The 21,166-nt window shown below is 39.9% G+C and overlaps 1 pseudogene across 1 annotated transcript; it reads left to right on the top strand.

Moving 5' to 3' along the window:
* The first annotated feature begins 1,361 nt into the window (after positions 1-1,361).
* Positions 1,362-13,241, top strand: LOC110196312 (uncharacterized; annotated as a pseudogene). Its single transcript, XR_013484432.1, has 3 exons — positions 1,362-1,571; positions 5,193-5,232; positions 8,865-13,241. The product of XR_013484432.1 is annotated as an uncharacterized LOC110196312 (transcript).
* The last annotated feature ends 7,925 nt before the right edge of the window (positions 13,242-21,166 follow it).

Consider the following 21,166-nt stretch of genomic DNA (forward strand, 5'->3'; position numbering starts at 1 on the left):
ACCAGATGAGAAAGTCATTGTAAAGTACCTAGCCTTGCCTGGAACACAGTGAGCTTCTCCTGAACTTTAGCTCAGAGTTTCATTGAGCCCATCTAGCAGACGACTGGCATTCCCAGGCCCAGCCAAACGCTCTCCACGTCTCCTGGTTTCCCTCGGGTCAGTCTCCTTGGCAGAGGAAACAGACACAAAGCCAGCACGACCTTGTCCTAGCCGGCGCCCTCTTGACCTCTCCTACTGCCCCGGGCCCACTCGTGTCCTGGTCATCCTGGAAGCTCCAGGGGGCTGAGCGTGGGCTCCGGGTATCCTGCCCCAGCCCGTGGTTTCCTTCCTCAGAGCCATGGCTTCCTGCGTGTTTGCGTCACTTCCTGCTGAAGGTGCTGGTGCACAGGAAGCATTTCATTAGAGCGGTGGCCTTTGTGACCGGCTACCGGAGTGGGAGAGACTGCGGGATGGACTAGCCTCGGAGGAGCCCCAGGACGTCTCGAGGTCTGTGACCCCACGCCTGGTGTCTCCCCGTGGGCTCTGGGCCTGTGAAGAACATGCACGAAGAAATGGCAGGCGTGGAGGGGGCGGGGCTCCTGGCACGGAGGCAGGACCACATTCCAGGCCGGGCCCAGGTATGCGCAGAAGCGCCTACGCCTGCAGACTACGATTCCCAGAAGGCCGTGCTCGCCTCGGTCATTTTCCAAGCTCACGGGTGGGAGGATTAGATTTCAGTCTTACTGGGACACTTCCGTTTCCTTTTCTCCCCGCCTCTTCCACTCTCGCTGGTTCTCGCTTCTTCTTTTTTGCCCAGGGCTGAAGTGTGACGTGATGAGCGGGGTCTAGAGCCGGGCCAGGCCCAGGCAGAGCCGGCTGCGGGGGTGCGGCGGGGTCGGACCGCCGGGGGCTGGCTGGAGAGCATCCGGAGAATGGGAGGAGCGTCCGGCAGAGGAGAAAGGAAGCCCCCGAGGGGCTCCCAGGGACCTGGGGGCGGCCCTTGCGGGGGGAAGGGGCGAGGGGTTGGAGGCCGAGCAGGCGGAGGCGGATTCTAATCCTCCTTCAGTCTCGCCCGCATCCCGTGGCCCTCTTCAGGGCCTGCCCCTCCAGGCCTCAGGCCTTGCCCTGTGCGCGGAGCCCCAGAGAACGTGCTCCCGGTGTCAGTCTGTCTGATCCTCGGTGCGGACTTCCCGTGGCCTCATCTCCTTCTCCGTAGCGCCTCCTCCAGGAAGCTTTCCCTGATGCTGCCTGGGACCTGTGCCCTCCCCTTGCTGAAACTGTCCATTTTCTCTCTAAAGAGATGCTGGCTCCGAGACAACGGCCCCCCCCCCCGCCCGCCCCAGGAGACAAATGACCTCTTCCCTCTGGCCCCCTCCCATCCCCGCCCCCAGCCCCTGCCCCCCTCCCTGATCTCCCCGCGGTGGAGAAGCGGGAATGCTTGGTCTGAGCAGGGCTGACCCCTGTTGTGACCCCTCATTCTCCTGCTTCTGCTTTCCTCCCCAGCTCTACCTTCTGTGGCCTCTGCTGTGCCCCAGGAGGACAGCTTGGAGGAAGAGGGAGTGGCTTCTGCCCTGACAGCCAGGCCCTCCAAGGTGAGTACCACTTACTCCTTTTCTGAAATAGCGTTTCACACCAGAGACCGTGGGATAGGTGGCTTTCTCTTGCACTATAGTACTAGAAATTGTGGACATCAAGGAATTCTATGTTTAGGGCTAAATGAGACCATATGGAGACTAATATATCCTTTAGACACACAAAAAAGACCTTACATTTACTTTGTGTTTTTTTTCTTTAAATTTTGATTTTCCAATTCTTTCCCACCTTCCAATCCATCCACCACCCATTGAGAAGGCAAACAAGAGGACACTTATTTTGCATGTAATGAAAAACATTTCCATATTGGCCCTGGTAAAAAAAAAAAAAGTGAAGCAAAATGCAAATATAAAGGAATATGGTTCAGTTTGCACTCAAAGTTTATCAGTTTTCTAGTAATATTTTATAATTAGTCCTTTGGAATTTTCATGGGTCATTTTAACATTACATAAGCTGTTTAAAAATATAGAGAAAGGGAGGGCCGTAGCCAAGATGGCAGAGTGAAAGCAGTGACTTGCTTGAACTGTCCTCCAAATCCCTCCAAATACTCATTAAAAATGGCTCTAAACATATTCTGAAGCAGCAGAACCCACAAAAAGACAGAGTGAAACAAATTTCCAGCCCAAGACAACCTGGATGATTGATCAGAAAGGTGTATCGTGCTGGGCTGGGAGCGCAGCAGTGCGTGGTGGTACGCAGGCCAGCAAACCTGGAGCAGGCCTCAGAGGACTGAATCTCGGGCAGCTGTGGAGGTTTCCAGACTCCTCAATCCACCAATGCCAAAGACAACTTACAAGGTCAATGGGAAAAGTCTGTTTGTGTCGTGCTGAGAAAGGAAGGCGGGGTTTCAGCTCCATTCCCCAAGACCTTAGCGGTGGGGGGCAGCTGCTTCCTGAGCTTCCGGCCCACAGACTGAGGGGGAATCCAGTGGCTGATCAGAGAGGGATTGCAGGGATCTCTTTGCCAGTGCTGAGGCAGGAATCTCTTGCTTTGCCCGTGTTTGGATCTGGGCCACAGTTCTGGGGCGGTGCTGGGGTGAGGAGGAGCTGGCTTGGTGGAGCTTGTAGTGATTGTGGAGAGGAGCCCCTCCTCACAGTTACAGGACAGAAAGGAGTACTTGTAGTCACAGGCCAGGAAAGGAGTAAACACCTCGCCCCTTATCATACCACCTTGGAAGAACTGAAAATTTACAGGTCCCTACAAGTATCTCTGAAAACAGCTGTACAAACCCCAAGCTTGGGACAGTACATTCTCCACATTGGAAGCAGATTTGTACCTTAACAAAGAGTTTAAAACTCAAGTAATTGGCCGGGATCATGAGCAAGCAGGCAAAAAGAGTCAGACTATATTATCTTACTTTGGTGAAAAAGAAGACAAAATATACAACCAGAAGAAGACAACAAAGTCAAAGCCCCTACATCCAAAGCCTCCAAGAAAAATATGAATTGGTCCCAGGCCATGGAAGAGCTCAAAAACGATTTTGAGAAGCAAGTTAGAAAGTAGAGGAAAAACTGAGAGTGATGCTAAAGGAGACCCAAAAAAACTGAAGAAAATAACACCTTAAAAAATAGCCTAACCCAAATGGCAAAAGAGGTCCAAAAAGCCAATGAGGAGAAAAATGCCCTAAAAAGCAAAATTGGCCAGATGGAAAAGGAAGTCCAAAAGCTTACTGAAGAAAATACTTCCTTAAAAATTAGAATAGAGCAATTGGAAGATAGTGACTTTATGAGAAATCACGACACAGTAGAACAAATCCAAAAGAATGAAAAATTAGAAAAAATGTGAAATATCTCATTGGAAAAACAACTGACCTGGAAAATAGATCCAGGAGAGAGAATTTAAAAATTATTGGACTATCTGAAAGCCATGATCAAAAAAGAGCCTAGACATCATCTTTCAAGAAATTATCAAGGAAAACTGCCCTGATATATTAGAACCAGAGGGCAAAATAGAAATTGAAAGAATCCACAGATCTCCTCCTGAAAGAGATCCCCAAAGGAAAACTCCTAGGAATATTGTAGCCAAATTCCAGAGTTCCCAGGTCAAGGAGAAAATATTACCAGCTGCCAGGAGGAAACAGTTCAAGTACTGTGGGAACACAATCAGGATAACACAAGATTTAGCAGCTTCTACATTAAAGGACCGCAGGGCATGGAATATAATATTCCAGAGGGCAAAGGAGATAGGATTACAACCAAGAGTCACCTACCCAGCAAAACTGAGGATAATCCTTCAGGGGAAAAAATGGTCATTCAGTGAAATAGAGGACTTTCAAGCATTCTTGATGAAAAGACCAGAGCTGAATAGAAAATTTGACTTTCAAATACAGGACTCAAGTGGAACATGAAGAGGTAAACAGGAAAGAGAAATCATAAGACACTTATTAAGATTGAACTGCTTACATTCCTGCATGGAAAGATGATATTTATAACTCATGAGAGCTTTGTCAGTATCAGGGTAGTTGGAGGAAAAACATTATATGTATGTATATATATGTAGATAGATAGACAGAGGGCACAGGGTGAGTTGAAGATTAAGGGGTCATATCTGGAGAATAAAATTAAGGGATGAGAGAGGATTATACTTGGAGAAGAAGAAAGGGAGAGGTAGAATGGGGTAAATTATCTCACAAAAAAAACAAAAGAAAAGTGTCTTACAGTGGAAGGGGAAACGGGGGAAGGTGATGAGGGAATGAGTGAATCTTATTCTCATAGGATGTGGCTTAAGGAGGCAATAACATACACGTTCAATTGGGTATGGAAATCTGTCTTACGCTACAGGAAAATAGAGGGAAAAGGTTACAAGAGAGCATGGGGATGATAGAGAGGAGGGCAGATTGGGAAAGGGGTTAATCAGAAGTAAATACTTCTGAGGAGGGACAGGGTCCAAAGAAAGAATAGAATAAATGGGAGGTCAGGATAAGATTAAGGGAAATAGAGTTAGTTTTTCACAACATGTCTACTATGGATGTGTTTTGCATAACTGCACATGTACAACCTATATTGACTTGCTTGCCTTTTCAATGAGTGTGGGTGGGGAGGGGGGAAGAGAGAAAATTTGAAACCTAAAGTTTTAAAAACATATATTTAAAAAAGTGTTTTCACATGCTACTGGGAAATAAGAAATATAGGAAATGAGGTACAGAAGTCTATCCTGCCGTACAGGAAAATAGAAGGGGAAGGGGATAAGAGAAGGGGAGAAAGATAGAAGAGAGGACAGAGTAGGGGAAGGAATATTCAGAATGCATGCCATCTTGGTGTGGGGGGAGGGGGAGACGGGGTTAAAATTTGGAACTCAAAAACGTGTGGAAGTGAATGTTGAAAACAAAATAAATAAATTTATAGTTTAAAAAAGGCAGCAGTAGCTTAATATTAAATTTAAATTAAATTGTTCTCCAGCATTTATCATTGTCGTGTTTTGTCATGTTAGCCAATCTGATCGGCATGATGTGGTACCTCAGAATCATTTTGATTTGCATTTCTCTAATCGGTAGTTACTTGGAACATTTTTTCATGTCAGGGTAGATGTAGTTTCTTCCTCTGAAAATTGCCTGCTCATATTCTTTCACCATTTATCAATTGGGGAATGCCTTGTATTATTTTTTCTTTTTCTTTTTTAAGGCAGTTGAGGTTAAGTGACTTGCCCAGGATCACAGAGTTGGTAAGTGTTACGTGTTTGGTCTGAGACTGGATGTGAACTCAGATACTCCTGACTTCGGGGCCTGTGCTCTATCCACTGCAACATCGAGCTGCCCCACCTTGTCTTCTTATGAATTTAACTTTATTTTCTATATATTTTAGAAACAAGGCCCTTATCAGAGATACTGTTTGTAAAAATTATTTCCCAGTTTTTTGCTTTCCTCTTAATCTTGGATGCATTGGCTTTGTTTGCACAAAAACTTTTCAATTTAATGTAATCAAAATTATCCATTTTGTATTTCATAATATTCTCTGTCTCTCATTTCATTATAAATTCTTCCCTTCTCCATACATCTGAAAGGTAAACTATTTCTTGCTCTTTTAGTTTGCTTATAGCATCAGCCTTTATATCTAAATCCTATAGCCATTTTGTCCTTACCTTGGTATACAGTGTAAGATGTTGGTCTGTGCTCAGTTTCTTCCATACTGTAAATCTAACCACAAAATAAATAAGAAAGAAGTTGAGGACATCAGTAGAATTTTAGAAAAGTTAAATATGGTTGATCTCTGGTGAAAACTGAATGGGGACAGAAAGGAATATATCTTTTTCTCCATGTTATGATAGATATTGACCATGGACTAGGGCATAAAAACTTCACAGTCCATTGCAAAAAGGTAGAAATAGTCAATTTGTCTTTTTCAGATGATGATGCAATAAAAATTACAGGCAATAAAAGGCTATGGAAGATAGACTAAAAATCAATTGGAAACTAAATAATCTAATCCTAAAGAATGAGTGGGTCAGACAACAAATCATAGAAACAATCAATAACTTCGTACAAGAGAATGACGATTATGAGGCAACATATCAAAACTTATGGGATGCAGCGAAAGCTGGCCTTAGGGAAAGTTTTATATCTCTAAATGCTTGCATGAATAGAGAGAGAGAGAGAAGAGATCAGTGAATTAGGCATGCAATAAAAAAGCTAGAAAAAGAACAAATTGAAAATTCCCAGTTAAATACCAAAGTGGAAATTCTGAACACCATAGGAGAGATTAATAAAATTGAAATTAAGAAAACTATTGCATTAATAAGAAAATCTAAGAGCTCCTTTTATGAAAAAAAAACAATAAAATAGATAAGTTTTTGGTTAGTTTGAATTAAAAAAAGAAGAGGGGAAGCTAGGTGGTGCAGTAGATAGAGCACCTGCTGTGGAGTCAGCAGGCCCTGAATTACAATCTGGCCTCAGACACATAATACTCACCAGCTGTGTGACTCTGAGCAAGTTACTTAACCCCAGTTGCCTCACCAAAAAAAAAAGAAAAAGAAAAAGAAAACCACAGTAACAGCATCAGAAATGAAAAGGGTGAATTTACCACCAATGAAGAGGAAATCAAAACAGTAATTAGGAGGTATTTTGCCCAACTGTATACCAATAAATTTGATAATCTTAGTGAAATGGATGAATATTTACAAAAATACACATTTCCCAGGTTAGCAGAAAAGGAAGTAAAATACTTAACCCCATTTCAAAAAAATAAATTGAACAAGCCATGAATACACTCCCTAAGAAAACTCCAGCGCTACTTGGATTTATGAGTTAATTCTATCAAACATTTAAAGAACAACCAATTCCTATAGTATGTAAAATATTTGGGAAAATAGGCAAAGGAGTCTTAGAAAATACGTTGTGTGATACAAATGTGATGCTGAAAGAGCCAAAACAGAGAAAGGAAATTATAGACCAATTTCCCTAATGAATATTGGGCCAAAAGTTATAAATAAAATGTTAGCCAAGAAATTCCAGCAAATTATCTCAAAGATAATACACTATGACCAGGTAGGATTCAGACCAGGAAGGCAGGGCTGGTTCAGTATTCAGAAAAGTATTAGCAAAGTTGACCATATCAACAAGAAACCCAACAGAAATCATATGATTTTCTCAATAGGTGCACAAAAAGTATTTGAAAAACTACAACACCCATTCCTATTAAAAGCAGCTGAGTGTGTTCTTTAATTCTCACTACAATTATTCCTCTCTTTAGGAATAACTGGAATCAATAGAGTCTTTCTTAAAATGATAGTTAGCACCTGTCAGAAACAATCAGCAAGCATCATATGTAATGGGGATAAGCTAGAAGCATTTTCAGTAAGATAGGTGGTGAACCAAGGATGTCTGTTACTACCACTGTTATTCAGTATTGTGCTAGACATGTTAGCTTTAGCAGTTAGAGAAGCAAAAGAAATTGGAATAGGCAAAGAAGAAACAAAGCTATCAGTCTTTGCAGGTGATATGGTGGTATATTTAGAGAATCAAGTAAAAAATTACTTGAAATAACAAACAAGTTTAGCAGAGTTGCAGCATATAAAATAAACCCACACAAATCACATGCATTTCTGTATATTACTAACAAAGCCTAGCAGCAAGAGATAGAAAAATTCCTGTAGACATTATGAAATGTTTCCGAGTCTACCTGCCAAAACAAAATTAGGAACTATATGAACACAATTACAAAACACTTTTCACACCAATAAAGTCAGATCTAAATAACTGGTAAAATATCAGTTGCTCCTTGGTAAGCCAAGCTAATATAATAAAAACAACAATTCTACCTAAATTAATGTACTTATTCAGTGTCATACTAATGAGACGACCAAATAGTTATTTTATCGAGCTATCAAAAACAATAACAAAATTCATCTGGAAGAACAAAAAGTCCAGAGTATCAAAGGAATTGATGAAAAGAAATGCAGAGGAAGGTGGCCTAGCTGTACCAGGTCTTAAATTGTGTTAAAAAGCAGCAATCATCAAAACTACATGGTACAGACTAAACGATACAGTGGTGTATCAGTGGAATAGGTTAGGCGTGCAAGACACAACAGTCAATGACTATACTAATCTACTATTTGATAAATCCAAAGACCCCAGCTTCTGGGATACGAAATCACTATTTAACAAAAACTGAAAAAAAAAGTATGGCAATGCCAAAATTTTGTCATTTTTAAAGTTTCTTTGCTAATCTGGTGGCTATTTATTGCTACCTCCAAATTATTTTCATTTTCACTTCTTTGATTACCAGAGTTTTGAGTAATGTTTCAGGTAATTATTAATAATTTCTCTTGTCAAAAACACCTGTCTTTTTTATTCTTAAAAATTTCAATTAATCCCTTATAAAGTAGATATGTTGGATTTTTAGAGAAAATTGAAGTCAATGATTGTCACATTTCCCCCCTCATATTTCTTTATTCTGTTTACTTCATGTATCTTTCTCTTCCTCCCTCTAAACTCACTCTTTCTATTCAATCTTTTCTCTTCCTATTTTCACCTCAGATGGTAAGGATACATTTGCAATTTCTCAGAGTCATCTGTGTTTTTCTGCATAGTCTTATTCTATTCAAATGTAAGCCAGTTGAAGTAGAGTAAGGGTTCATTCATCCCTCCAGGTAATTTTGTCCTCAATCAAATCGTTTACATATTACTTCTGAGTCATCATACTTCCACATAAGATATATTGATTCTTAGTGAAAGACTAGTGATACTATCCTTCTCAAGTGAGAAGGCAAGAGAATTGCACTAAAACCTTTGAGGAACTTAGAATCTTGGGAAAGGGTAAAAAAGGCAGGGTTAATCAGCTCTGTATTCTTCCTTTCAGAGAGCCCAAAATTTATTGGAGATAAATTTCTTGAATATAGTGAGTATGGGAAGGCCTTCAGGAGCAAGGAGCACCTTTTTGTGCATCAGAAAATTCATGCTGGAGAGAAACTTTGCAAATGCAGTGAATATGGGACAGCCTTTAGGGATAAAACAGAACTTACAGTGCATCACAGAATTAATACTGGAGAGAAACCTTATGAATGTAACGAATGTGGGAAGGCCTGCAGGGATAAGACACAACTTAAATTTCATCACAGAATTCATCCTAGAGAGAAACCTTATGAATGTAGTGAATGTGGGAAGGCCTTCAGAAATAAGAAACAATGTATTGTGCGTTGAAGAGTTCATACTGGTGAGAAACCTTATGAATGTAGTGCATGTGAAAAAGCATTCAGATATAAGACACAACTAACAATGCATCACAGAATTCATATTGGAAACATTTCTTTATAAATGTAAGGAGTGTGGGAAGACTTTTCTTTTCAAGTCAGGACTAACTCGACATCAAAGACTTCATAGTGGAGAGAAACCTTATGAATGTAGGAAATGTGGAAAGACCTTCAGGAGGAAGGACCGTTTTAGTGGTCATCAGAGGATTCATGCTGGAGGGTTGTGTTATGGATATGAGGAGCATGGGAAGGGTTTCCACTACAGCTCAGATATCACTCTACATCAAAAAATTGATACTGGAGAGAAAACCTATGAATGTGGTGAATGTGGAAAGGACTTCCGGGATAAGACAAAACTTGCAGTGCATCACAGAATTCATACTGGAGAGAAACCTTATCAATGTAGTGAATGTGGAAAGGCCTTCAAATGTAAGAAACAATTTACACTACCTCAGGGAATTCATACTGGATAGAAACCTTGTGAAGATGGTGAATGTATGAAGGTCTTCATGAGTAAGAAGCGTCTTTCTCTGCGTCAGAGAATTCATATTGGAGAGAATCCTTATGAATGTAGTGAATGTGGAAAGGCTTTCAGGGTTAAGACGCAACTTATAGAGCATCACAGAATTCATACTGGAGAGAAATCTTATCAATGTAGTGAATGTGGGAAGTCCTTCAAATATGCAAAACAGTTTACAGTACATCAAAGAATTCATACTGGAGATAAACCTTATGAATGTAGTGAATGTGGGAAGGCGTTCAGGACTAAGACATCAGAGTACATCAGAGAATTCATGCTGGAGAGAAACCTTATCAATGTAGTGAATGTGGGAAGGCCTTCAGGACTAACTCACAACTTAGAGTACATCACAGAATTCATACTGGAGAAAAACCTTGTAAATGTATTGAATGTGGAAAGGCCTTCAAGAGGAAGGACCATCTTAGTAGTCACCAGAGAATTCATACTTGAGAGTTATGTTATGAATATAAGGAGTGTGGGAAGGGTTTCCACTACAACTCAGATCTTTTTCGACATTAAAAAAACTTCATACTGGAGAGAAACTTTATGAATGTAATGAATGTGGAAAGGCCTACAAAAGGAAAAAATATCTTACTGTACACCAGGGAATTCATACTTAAAACATCCTTAATAAATGTAAGGAGTGTGGGAAGGCTTTCCCCTACAACTCAGATCTTATTCGTCATTAAAAAAATCATACTGAAGAGAAACCTTATGGATATAATGGATGTGGGAAGACCTTCAGAGTGAGGATCCAACTTAATCAACACCAAAGAATTAATTCAGGAAAGAAATCTTGAGTGCAATGCATGTAGGTTGGCCTTTAGATGGAGGACACTACTTTATATCCATCAGAGAATTTATCCTGGGGAGATTGGTAAGGAGTGTGGGAAGGCATTCCATTGCAATTCAGATCTCAGTAGACACCAAAAATTCATGTTGGAGAAAAACCTTATGTATGTAGTGAATATGGGAAGGCCTTCAAGAAGAAGCCACATATTACTGGATATCAGAGAATTCACACTGAAGAAATTCTTTATGAATGTGAGTAGTGTGGGAGGCCTTCCATCACAAATCAGATCTTTTTCAACTTCAAGTAATTCATGGCTTCTGAATGTAATGTAAAAGGGAAGGTCTTCTATCTGAATGTATCTTTTACTCAACATCAGTGCATTCATTCTGGAGAGACACCTTATGAATGTAGTGAATGTGGGAAGACCTTCAGCCTGTAGACACAACTTACTCAAGATGAAAGAATTCTTTCTGGAGAGAAACTTTTTGAGTTTAGGTAAGACTTTAGATTAAGGGCACTACTTTATGTCCATCAGAGAATTGATAGTAGAGTGATTTTCATGATTATAAGGAGTGTGGGAAGATTCCCCCAGCTGACTAAAGTGTGATTCTGAGTCTCTAGATGCATTTCATGGAGTCCTTATTTAGGCACCATGGGAGGTTCCTCTCCTCTAAGGAGCCCTGTAAAGGGGCAAAGATTTAATATTACCCTCCCATGGGCTTTGTGGGAGGGAGAGGTTACTGAGTGGATGGTGGTTTTGGAAGATCCTTAGTATTAACTTTGGTCCCTCAGAATATGGCAAGAGTCTTGAAGGTGACCTCGCACCGTGAGATGATCCTGAGCCTAATGTGTGATGAATAATTGTTGGTGGTACTTGAGAAATATATCATAATGTGAACTGTGTTCCTGATATTGCTGGTGCTGCTCCTATCCATTTGGGTAGCCACCGTGGACCATAAAGAGTTGGAATCACCTTATTAAAACAAAGGCTCGTTAGTGCCTGTGACAGATTTTAATGCAATGTGATTTTGGTCCTGTGCTCTGAACTTCAAAGGAAAGAAGTTCACTGAAGTGCAAGTAAACAGCAGGATTATCAATGGTAGCCAAATGCCTTGTCATCTAATTAGGGACACACATGAAAAGATGAATAAGATTCCCATTAAGATTTAGGAATAGAAACACAGTTTTCAAGGAAGAAATCAAAGCGATCACTAATAATGAAAGAGTGCCCTAAATCACTTTTAACTAGAGAAATGAAAATGAAAGCAACTTTGAAGTAACATGTCATACTACCTCAGATTGGCCAAAGTGACAAAAAAAAGGAAATGGCAAATTCTGGAGGGGATGTGGAAAGAGGGACATGAGCACAATTCAGAATTGGTTCAACCATTCTGGAGAACAGTTTGAAACTGTGCCCAAAGGACTATGAAACTATGTGTATACTGGGGCAGCTAGCTGGTGCAGTGGATAGAGCACTGGCCCTGGAGTCAGGAGGAACTGAGTTCAAATCCAGCCTCAGACACATAACACTAACTGGGAAAGTCACTTAACCACAATTGCTTCAACAAAAAACAGACAAACAAAAAATAAAACAGCATGCACTTTGACTCAGCAATACCACTACTAGGTCTGTATCCCAAAGAGATGGAAGAAAAAGGAAAGGGACTTCCTCCCTCCCCTATATTATTTCCCTGAAATATTGAATTGATCCAAGGCTTTTGCAGCACTGGATTAGAGTACCTGTCTTCCTACAGCTCATTCAACACTGAGGTTTTTACATCTTTTAGCATCTTTGTTAATTTTAGGGAAGTACTTTGGGGACAGCTCAGGCAAATCCCTGCCTTTACTGTGACATCTTGGCTCTACCCCTCCATTTTTTAAAAAAATTGAGTCCTAAATTCATTCCTCCAAGTATTCCCTTCAGATCAGATGATTTAGAATGGCTCACAAATGATGATGCCCTTGAAGCATTAGTTTTTACAGATGAAGAAAATGAAGCCAGAGATATGTATTGACAGGGTCAAGCTCACATACTCAATCCCTCTTTCTTATGGTTTATAGGTTTCTGCTTATATTCAAAAGAAGGTCCTTTCCCTATGTATGCTCCCTGTGACCAAACAGGGAGGGGGTTGCAGGCCAGGATTCTATGACCCAGACCTAGCCCAGCTGGAATTAATTCCACCATCATTCACTAAATTACCTGGAACTCACAGAGGGAGGTATAGAGGGTTGTGGTCCTTGGGGAAAAGTGACCATATCTACTAGGCATGTTGGTACAGTGAACAGAGGATCACATCTGGAGCCAGGAAGACCCGAGTTCAAATCCAGCCTTTGAAAGTTGCACTAGCTGGGTGACCAAGGGCAAGTCACTTCATCTCTGCCCCAGCTTCCCCCTCTATAAAGTGGAAATGTTAAAAACATATCTCCCAGGGTTGGTGTGAGGATAAAATGAGATATTCATTGTAGAGTGCTTAGGATAATGCCTGGTACATATTAGGCATTGTATCCATGTTAGCTATTATTATTTTTATTTGTTTATTAGCTTGTGGTCTATTCAGCACATTCCTGTGCATACTTCTTTTACCTGGTGAGGAGGGTACATTAACAATAAAAAGAAAAGGGAATCTGTCCTTTCTAATAGCACAATAAATTTTGAGTGGATCGGTGATTTCACCATCTGACTGATTTGATTTGGTTTTTAGTCTACAAAATGGGCTTAACAGAAGCACCTTCCACTCAGGGTTGTTGTGAGGGCCAAATGAGATGGTATGTTTGAAGCTCTTAGCACAGTTCCTGGCACGTAATAGGAGCTGTATAAATGCTTACTTCCTCCCTTCCCTATATTATTTCCCTGAAATATTGGATTGATCCAAGGCTTTTGCAGCACTGGATTAGTGTACCTGTCTTCCTACAGCTCATTCAACACTGAGGTTTTTACATCTTTTAGCCTCTTTGTTAATTTTAGGGATGCACTTTGGGGAGAGCTCAGGCAAATCCCTGCCTTTACTGTGACATCTTGGCTCTACCCCTCCATTTTTAAAAAAAATTGAATCCCAAATTCCCTCTCTCCCCTCCAGAAAAGTGATTGGATGTAAATTATACATTTCAGCTTTTCTGGAGAGCAATTTGGAGCTGTGCCCAAAGGGGATAAAACTGTTCATACTCAGCGACCACTACTAGTTCTGTAGCCCAAAGAGAAAAAAAAGGGGGGTATCTAATTTTCCAAAAATATTTATAGCAGCTCTTCTGGTGATGGCAGGGAATTGGAAAATGAGGGAATGCATCTCAGTTTGAGAATGGCTGGACAAGTTTTGGTATATGACCACAATGGATTATTAGTGTGGTATAAGAAATGAGAAGCCGGATGATTTCAGAAAAACCTGGAAAGATTTATATGAACTGATGAGAGGTGAAGTGAGCAGAACCAGAACATTGTATATAGTAAGAGCAAATACTTTATAATGAACAACTATCAATGACAGCTATTCTCCATAATACACTGATCCATGATAATTCCAAAGGACTTATGATGAAAAGTACTACCCACTACTAGAGAAAGAACTGATGAAGGGTCCTTTCCTTCCTTTCTTCCTTCTGCTTTCTTCCACAAAATGAATAATATAGAAATATGTTTATGTGATTGCATGTATATAACCTACATAAAATTATTGACCATCTGAGGGAGAAGTGAGGGGAGGGAGAGATAGAATTTGAAACCTACAATTTTAATAATACAAAGTTAAAATTCTTTTCCATGTTATTGAAGGGGGGGGATAAAATTTTATCTTAAAATAAAATCAACACAATTAAAAATTTAAATATAAAACAACAGATCAAGAAAACTGAAAGTAAAAACACATTGATATGTTAAAACTTGGAGCTATGGCTTTTTGAAAAGAAAACAAAATAATACATGAATCACTAGCTAATTTGACTGAAAAGAAAATGGTAAACCAAATTGCCAGTATCAAAGTAAAAGAAAATAAAAATGAAAATCAATGAAGAAATAAAGAATATTTTTAGAAACTATTTTGTTCAATTTATGACAACAAAACCAACAACTTTAATGGATAAATAAGAAGTAAAATGTTCAGATTAACAGAACAGGAAATACCCATCCCATTTTTTAAGTTGACAAAAATGGAGTGGGAAAGCAGACACATTGACGCACTATTGGGAGAATTGTAAATTGCTCCAGTTGCTATAGAAAGCAATTTGCAACTATGCTCAAGAAAGTACTAACCTGTATATAACCTTTGGTCTTTCAGCAGGACTGTATCCCAGACCGATCAAAGAGAGAAAAGACACACACATCAACAATATTTATATAATTTCTTTTTGTAGTGACAAAGAACTGGAAAACAAAGGAGGTGTATTTCAGTTGGGGAAAGACGGGAAAATTAAGACATATTAATATAAAAGAATATTATTTTGGTTTTTACAAAATGAAGAGACAGTTCTAAAGAAATCCAGGGAAAACTTGTATGTGGGTGATGCAGAGATGAATGAGGAGAATTTATGCTATACCATCGATGTTGTAATAAACAAGGCATTCTGAAGAACTTCAAACTCAACACAGTGATCAACCATGATTTTAGCATATCAATAAGTAGGAATACTACTTACCTTGTGAGAGAGGTCATGGACTAAGGAGAAGGGTGAGACTTGCATTTTGGGGTGTAGTCAATGTGGGAATTTGTATTGCTTGACTCTGCTTAGTATGAGAATTTGGTGTTTCTTTGCTTTTTATTTCCAGCATATGTTATGAGGAATAAAATTGTCAAACCTAGAATAAAAGAAACTGAGGCAGAGCTCTGAGCCAATGGCACTTTATTAAAGGGTCTGTGGTGCCCTGTCAGGAAATGGACCTTAGCTCTTCCTCACAATGTGAAGCAGGCCCTTCCCGCAGGGCTTTAGTTGTATAGTGCTTCATTCCCAGACAATACAGATGAGGGAAAACTAAAACACAGCCTCACTGGTTGATACACCCTCCCCTTGACCCTCCAGGAGGATCTACAGAAAACACAGAATCCCACTGCTTGACAAATGGGCTAATGAGCAGACCTTGATGGACCTAGCTTGACCTCTCAGGAGGTTCTGATGACCACACCCATAGACTGGTAGAAAGGCAAGCCACAGGCTGGCAACCAGGGCTACTGGTTGGTCCAGTGCTCATGGTCATCCCTCCATATGGGGCAATAGAGGGGTGACAAGGGCCAAAGGGGCAACACAAGTAGGTGGGGAACTTTCCATATAATTGAGTTACCTCCACCATGCTGAGCTTGGTCACCATGGGGTGGATGTCCTCCAGTTAGCTTCCTGTGATTAGGCAAGTGAACTTAAAATCTTCAGCTCACAGCTCTGAGGCCCAATATCACAAGAAAACAGACCAAACCTCCCCCCCCCCAATCAAAATAAAATAAACATGCCTAAATCTGCATTCAGAGTCAGTTCTTTCTCAGGATGTGAATAGCATTTTTCATCATAAATCCCTCAGAACCGTCTTAGATGTATTGCTGTGAACAGCAAAGTCCTTCACAGTGATCATTGTACATCATTGCTGTTATTGTGCATGATGTTCTCCTGGTTCTGCACGCTTCACTTTACATCAGTTCATATCAATATTCCCAGCTTGTTCTGAAACCATCCTGCTCATCATGTCTTCTAACAGAGCAGTATTCCATCACAATCATATACCACAACGTGTTTAGCCAGTTCCCAATGGTTGGGCATCTCCTTGATTTCAAATTTTGCCTCAATAAAAAGAACTGCTATCAGTATTTTTGTACATATTAGTTCTTTACATTTTACTTGATCTCTGTGACAGAGACCCAGCAATAGTATTGCTCTGTCAAAAGGTATGTAAAGTTTGAGAGCCCTTTGGGAATAATTCCCAATTATTCTCCAGAATGATTGCAGCAGTTTATAATTCCACCAACAGTCAAATTAGTATCCCACTTTTTCATCATTCCCCTTCCATCAGCCTTTGTTTTCCTTTTCTGTCATAGTAGCCAATCTGATAGGTATGAAGCAGTAACTCCTGAGTTGTTTTAATTTGCATTTCTCTAATCATTAGTGATTTAGAGCATGTTTTTATACGACCAAAGATAACTATGATTTCTTCTTTTGGAAACTGCCTGTTCATATATACTTTCACAATTTATCAGTTGGGGAATGACTTGTTATGAATTTTGTTCTCTACATATTTCAGAAGTGAGGTCTTTATCACAGAAACTTGCTATAAAATAGTTTTCTGAGTTTCCTGCTTTTCTTCTAATCTTGGCTACATTAGTTTTGTTTGTGCAAAAACTTTAATGTAATCAAAAGGATCCATTTTATATTCTATGACGCTCTGTATCTCTTATTTGGGCACAAATTCTTCCCTCATTCAGAGATCTAACACAGAAAATTTTCCATGTTCCTCTAATTTACCCATCATATGACCCTTTATATCCAAATCATGTACCCATTTTGACTATCTTTCTATATGGTGTGTGAAATGTTGGTCACTACCTAGTTTCTGCCAACCTGCTTTCCAGTTTTCCCAGTAATTTTTGTCAAATACTGAGTCCTCGTCCCAATACCTTACATGTTTGGATTTATCTAACAATAGATTAACATGGTCATTTACTACTGTGTATTGTGGAACTAATCTATTCCATTGATCTGCCACTGTGTTTCTTAGTCACTACCTAATTATTTTGTTTTGTTTTTAGTGAGGCAGTTGGGGTTAAGTGACTTGCCCAGAGTCACACAGCTAGTAAGTGTTATCTGTCTGAGGCCGAATTTGAACTCAGGTCCTCCTGACTGTAGGGCCAGTGCTCTATCCACTGTGCCACCTAGCTGCCCCAGTATCTAATCATTTTGATGATTACTGTTTTCTAATACAGTGTGAAATGCAATAATGCTATAGCACCTTCACATTTTTTTCACAGTGATTCTGTTGAAGTTCTTGGCCTTTTGTTTTTCTGGATCAAAACCAGAAATGGGGAAATTTATCTTATCACAAAGGCACACGAGGAAGAGTTGTTAAAATGTAGGGGCAAATGGGGAGAGGGTGACTAGATATCTCTTGAACCTTTTATCTGAACTGGTTCAAAGAGGAAAAAATATATATACACAATCAGTAGGATATGGAAATCTGTCTTACCTAACAAACAATTCAGGGGAGAAAGGGCAAAGAAAAAGGGATGGGTAATAAGAGGGAGGCAGTGGTCAGAAACAAATCTGACATTTAAGGAAGGGACAGGGTAAATACAAAGAGAAAAGGTTAAACAGAAGATTATTGAATGGAAGGAAATACCCAGTTTGCAATCTTTGAATGTGAATGGGATGAACTCACTCTTAAACAGAAGTAATACAGAATGGATTAGAAACCAGAATCTGAAAAGATATTGTTTCCAAGAGATACACTTGAAACACAAAGATACATGCAGGATGTATTGTGCTTGAGGTGAAATGAAAAAAACAAAACTAAACAAACAGAGTTAGCAGTCATGATCTCAGACAAAGCAAAAGTAACAATATATTTGATTAAAAGAAATAATAAACGCAAGTACATTTTGCCGAAAGGTACTATGAATATCAATAGGAACATATATGCACCACGTGGCATAGTATCATAATTTTTACAAGAAAAGTTAAATGTGTGTCAGTAGGAAATAGACAATAAAATTATGCTAGTGGGGGACTTCAATTTATCCTTTTCAGACTTAGATAAACATAACCATTAGATAAACAAGGGACAAGTTAAGGAGTTGAATAGAATTATAGAATATTTATACATGTTAGACCTCTGGAGAATATTTTTTTTAAATATAAATTTGTTTATTTTCTGTTTCCAACATTCACTTCCACAAGTTTTTGAGTTCCAAATTTTCACCCCATCTCCCCCCTCCCCCCTTCCCGACATGGCATGCATTCTGAATATCCCTTCCCCTATTCTGTCTTCTCTTCTATCTCTCTCCCCTTCTCTTATCCCCTTCCCCTTCTATTTTCCTGTAGGGCAGGATAGACTTCTGTACCTCATTTCCTATATTTCTTATTTCCCAGTAGCATGTGAAAACATTTTTTTAAACATATGTTTTTAAAACTTTAGGTTTCAAATTTTCTCTCTTCCCCCCTCCCCACCCACCGTCATTGAAAAGGCAAGCAAGTCAATATAGGTTGTACATGTGCAGTTGTGCAAAACACATCTATAGTAGACATGTTGTGAAAAACTAACTCTATTTCCCTTAATCCTATCCTGCCCTTTTCATTTATTCTATTCTTTATTTTGACCCTGTCCCTCTTCAGAAGTATTTACTTCTGATTACCCCCTTTCCCAATCTGCCCTCCTCTCTATCACCCCCCCTGCTCTCTTGTCCCCTTCTCCCCCTATTTTCCCATAGGGTAAGACAGATTTCTATACCCAATTGAATGTGTATGTTATTGCCTCCTTAAGCCAAATCCTATGAGAATAAGATTCACTCATTCCCTCTCACCTTCCCCTGTTTCCCCTTCCACTGTAAGAGACTTTTCTTTTCTGATTTTTTTTTGGGGAGATAATTTACCCCATTGTACCTCTCCCTTTCTTCTTCTCCAAGTATAATCCTCTCTCATCCCTTAATTTTATTCTCCAGATATGACCCCTTAATCTTCAACTCACCCTGTGCCCTCTATCTATCTATCTATACATACATACAATTTTTATCCTTCAACTACCCTAATACTGACAAAGTTCTCATGAGTTACAAATATCATTTTTCCATGCAGGAATGTGAACAATTCAATCTTAATAAGTCTGTTATGATTTCTCTTTCCTGTTTACCTCTTCATGTTCCACTTGAGTCCTGTATTTGAAAGTCAAATTTTCTATTCAGCTCTGGTCTTTTCATCAAGAATGTTTGAAAGTCCTCTATTTCACTGAATGACCATTTTTTCCCCTGAAGGATTATCCTCAGTTTTGCTGGGTAGGTGATTCTTGGTTGTAATCCTATCTCCTTTGCCCTCTGGAATATTATATTCCATGCCCTGTGGTCCTTTAATGTAGAAGCTGCTAAATCTTGTGTTATCCTGATTGTGTTTCCACCATACTTGAATTGTTTCTTTCTGGCAGCTGGTAATATTTTCTCCTTGACCTGGGAACTGTGGAATTTGGCTACAATATTCCTAGAAGTTTTCCTTTGGGGATCTCTATCACGGGGAGATCTGTGGATTCTTTCGATTTCTATTTTGCCCTCTATTTCTAAAATATCAGGGCAGTTTTCCTTGATAATTTCTTGAAAGATGATGTCTAGGCTCTTTTTTTTTATTATGGCTTTCAGATAGTCAATAATTTTAAAATTCTCTCTCCTGGATCTATTTTCCAGGTCAGTTATTTTTCCAATGAGGTATTTCACATTGTTTTCTAATTTTTCATTCTTTTGGATTTGTTCTATTGTGTTGTGATTTCCATAAAGTCACTTTCTTCCAATTGGTCTATTCTAATTTTTAAGGAAGTATTTTCTTCAGTAATCTTTTGCACTTCCTTTTCCATTTGGCCAATTTTTCTTTTTAGGGCATTTTTCTCCTCATTGGCTTTTTGGACCTCTTTTGCTATTTGGGTTAGGCTATTTTTTAAGGTGTTATTTTCTTCAGTATTTTTTTGGGTCTCCTTTAGCAAGTTGTTGACTTGTCTTTCATGATTTTCTTGCATCACTCTAATTTCTCTTCCCAGTTTTTTGTGTACTTCCCTTACTTGTTTCTCAAAATCCCTTTTGAGCTCTTCCAAGACCTGGCACTGATTCATATTTTTCTTGAAGGCTTTGGATGTAGGAGCTTTGGCTGTGTTGTCTTCTTCTGGTTGTATATTTTGATCTTCTTTTTCACCAAAGTAAGATTCTATGATCTGACTTTTTTGTACTGCTTGCTCATGATCCCGGCTAATTACTTGAGTTTTAAACTCTTTGTTAAGGTATGAATCTGCTTCCAATGTGGAGAATGTACTGTCCCAAGCTTTGGGGGTTTGTACAGTTGTTTTCAGAGATACTTGTAGGGACCTGTAAATATTCAGTTCTTCCAAGGTGGTATGATAAGGGGTGAGGTGTTTATTCCTTTCCTGCCCTGTGACCACAAGTACTCCTTTCTGTCCTGTAATTGTGAGGAGGGGCTCCTCTCTACAATCACTACAAGCTCCACTAAACCAGTGCTCCTCCTCACCCCGGCACCGCCACCCAGAACTGTGGCCCTGATCCAAACACGGGCAAAGCAAAAGATTCCTGCCTCAGCACTGGTAAAGAGATCCCTGCAATCCCTCTCTGATCAGCCACTGGATTCCCCCTCAGTCTGTGGGCCGGAAGCTCGGGAAGCAGCTGCCCCCCAGCGCTAAGGTCTTGGGAAATGGAGCTGAAACCCTGCCATCCTTTTTCAGCACTGACAGAAACAGACTTTTGCCACTGACCTTCTAAGTTATCTTTGTCATTGGTGGATTGAGGAGTCTGGAAACCTCCACAGCTGCCCGAGATTCAGTCCTCTGAGGCCTGCTCCAGGTTTGCGGCGGCCTGCGTGCCCAAGGCGTGCTGCGCTGTGCTGCCAGCCTGGCGCAATACACCTTTCTGATGAATCATCCAGGCTGTCTT

Source organism: Phascolarctos cinereus, unplaced genomic scaffold, assembly GCF_003287225.1.
Source record: "Phascolarctos cinereus isolate Bilbo 61053 unplaced genomic scaffold, phaCin_HiC Scaffold_2;HRSCAF=192, whole genome shotgun sequence".
Taxonomy (NCBI): domain Eukaryota; kingdom Metazoa; phylum Chordata; class Mammalia; order Diprotodontia; family Phascolarctidae; genus Phascolarctos; species Phascolarctos cinereus.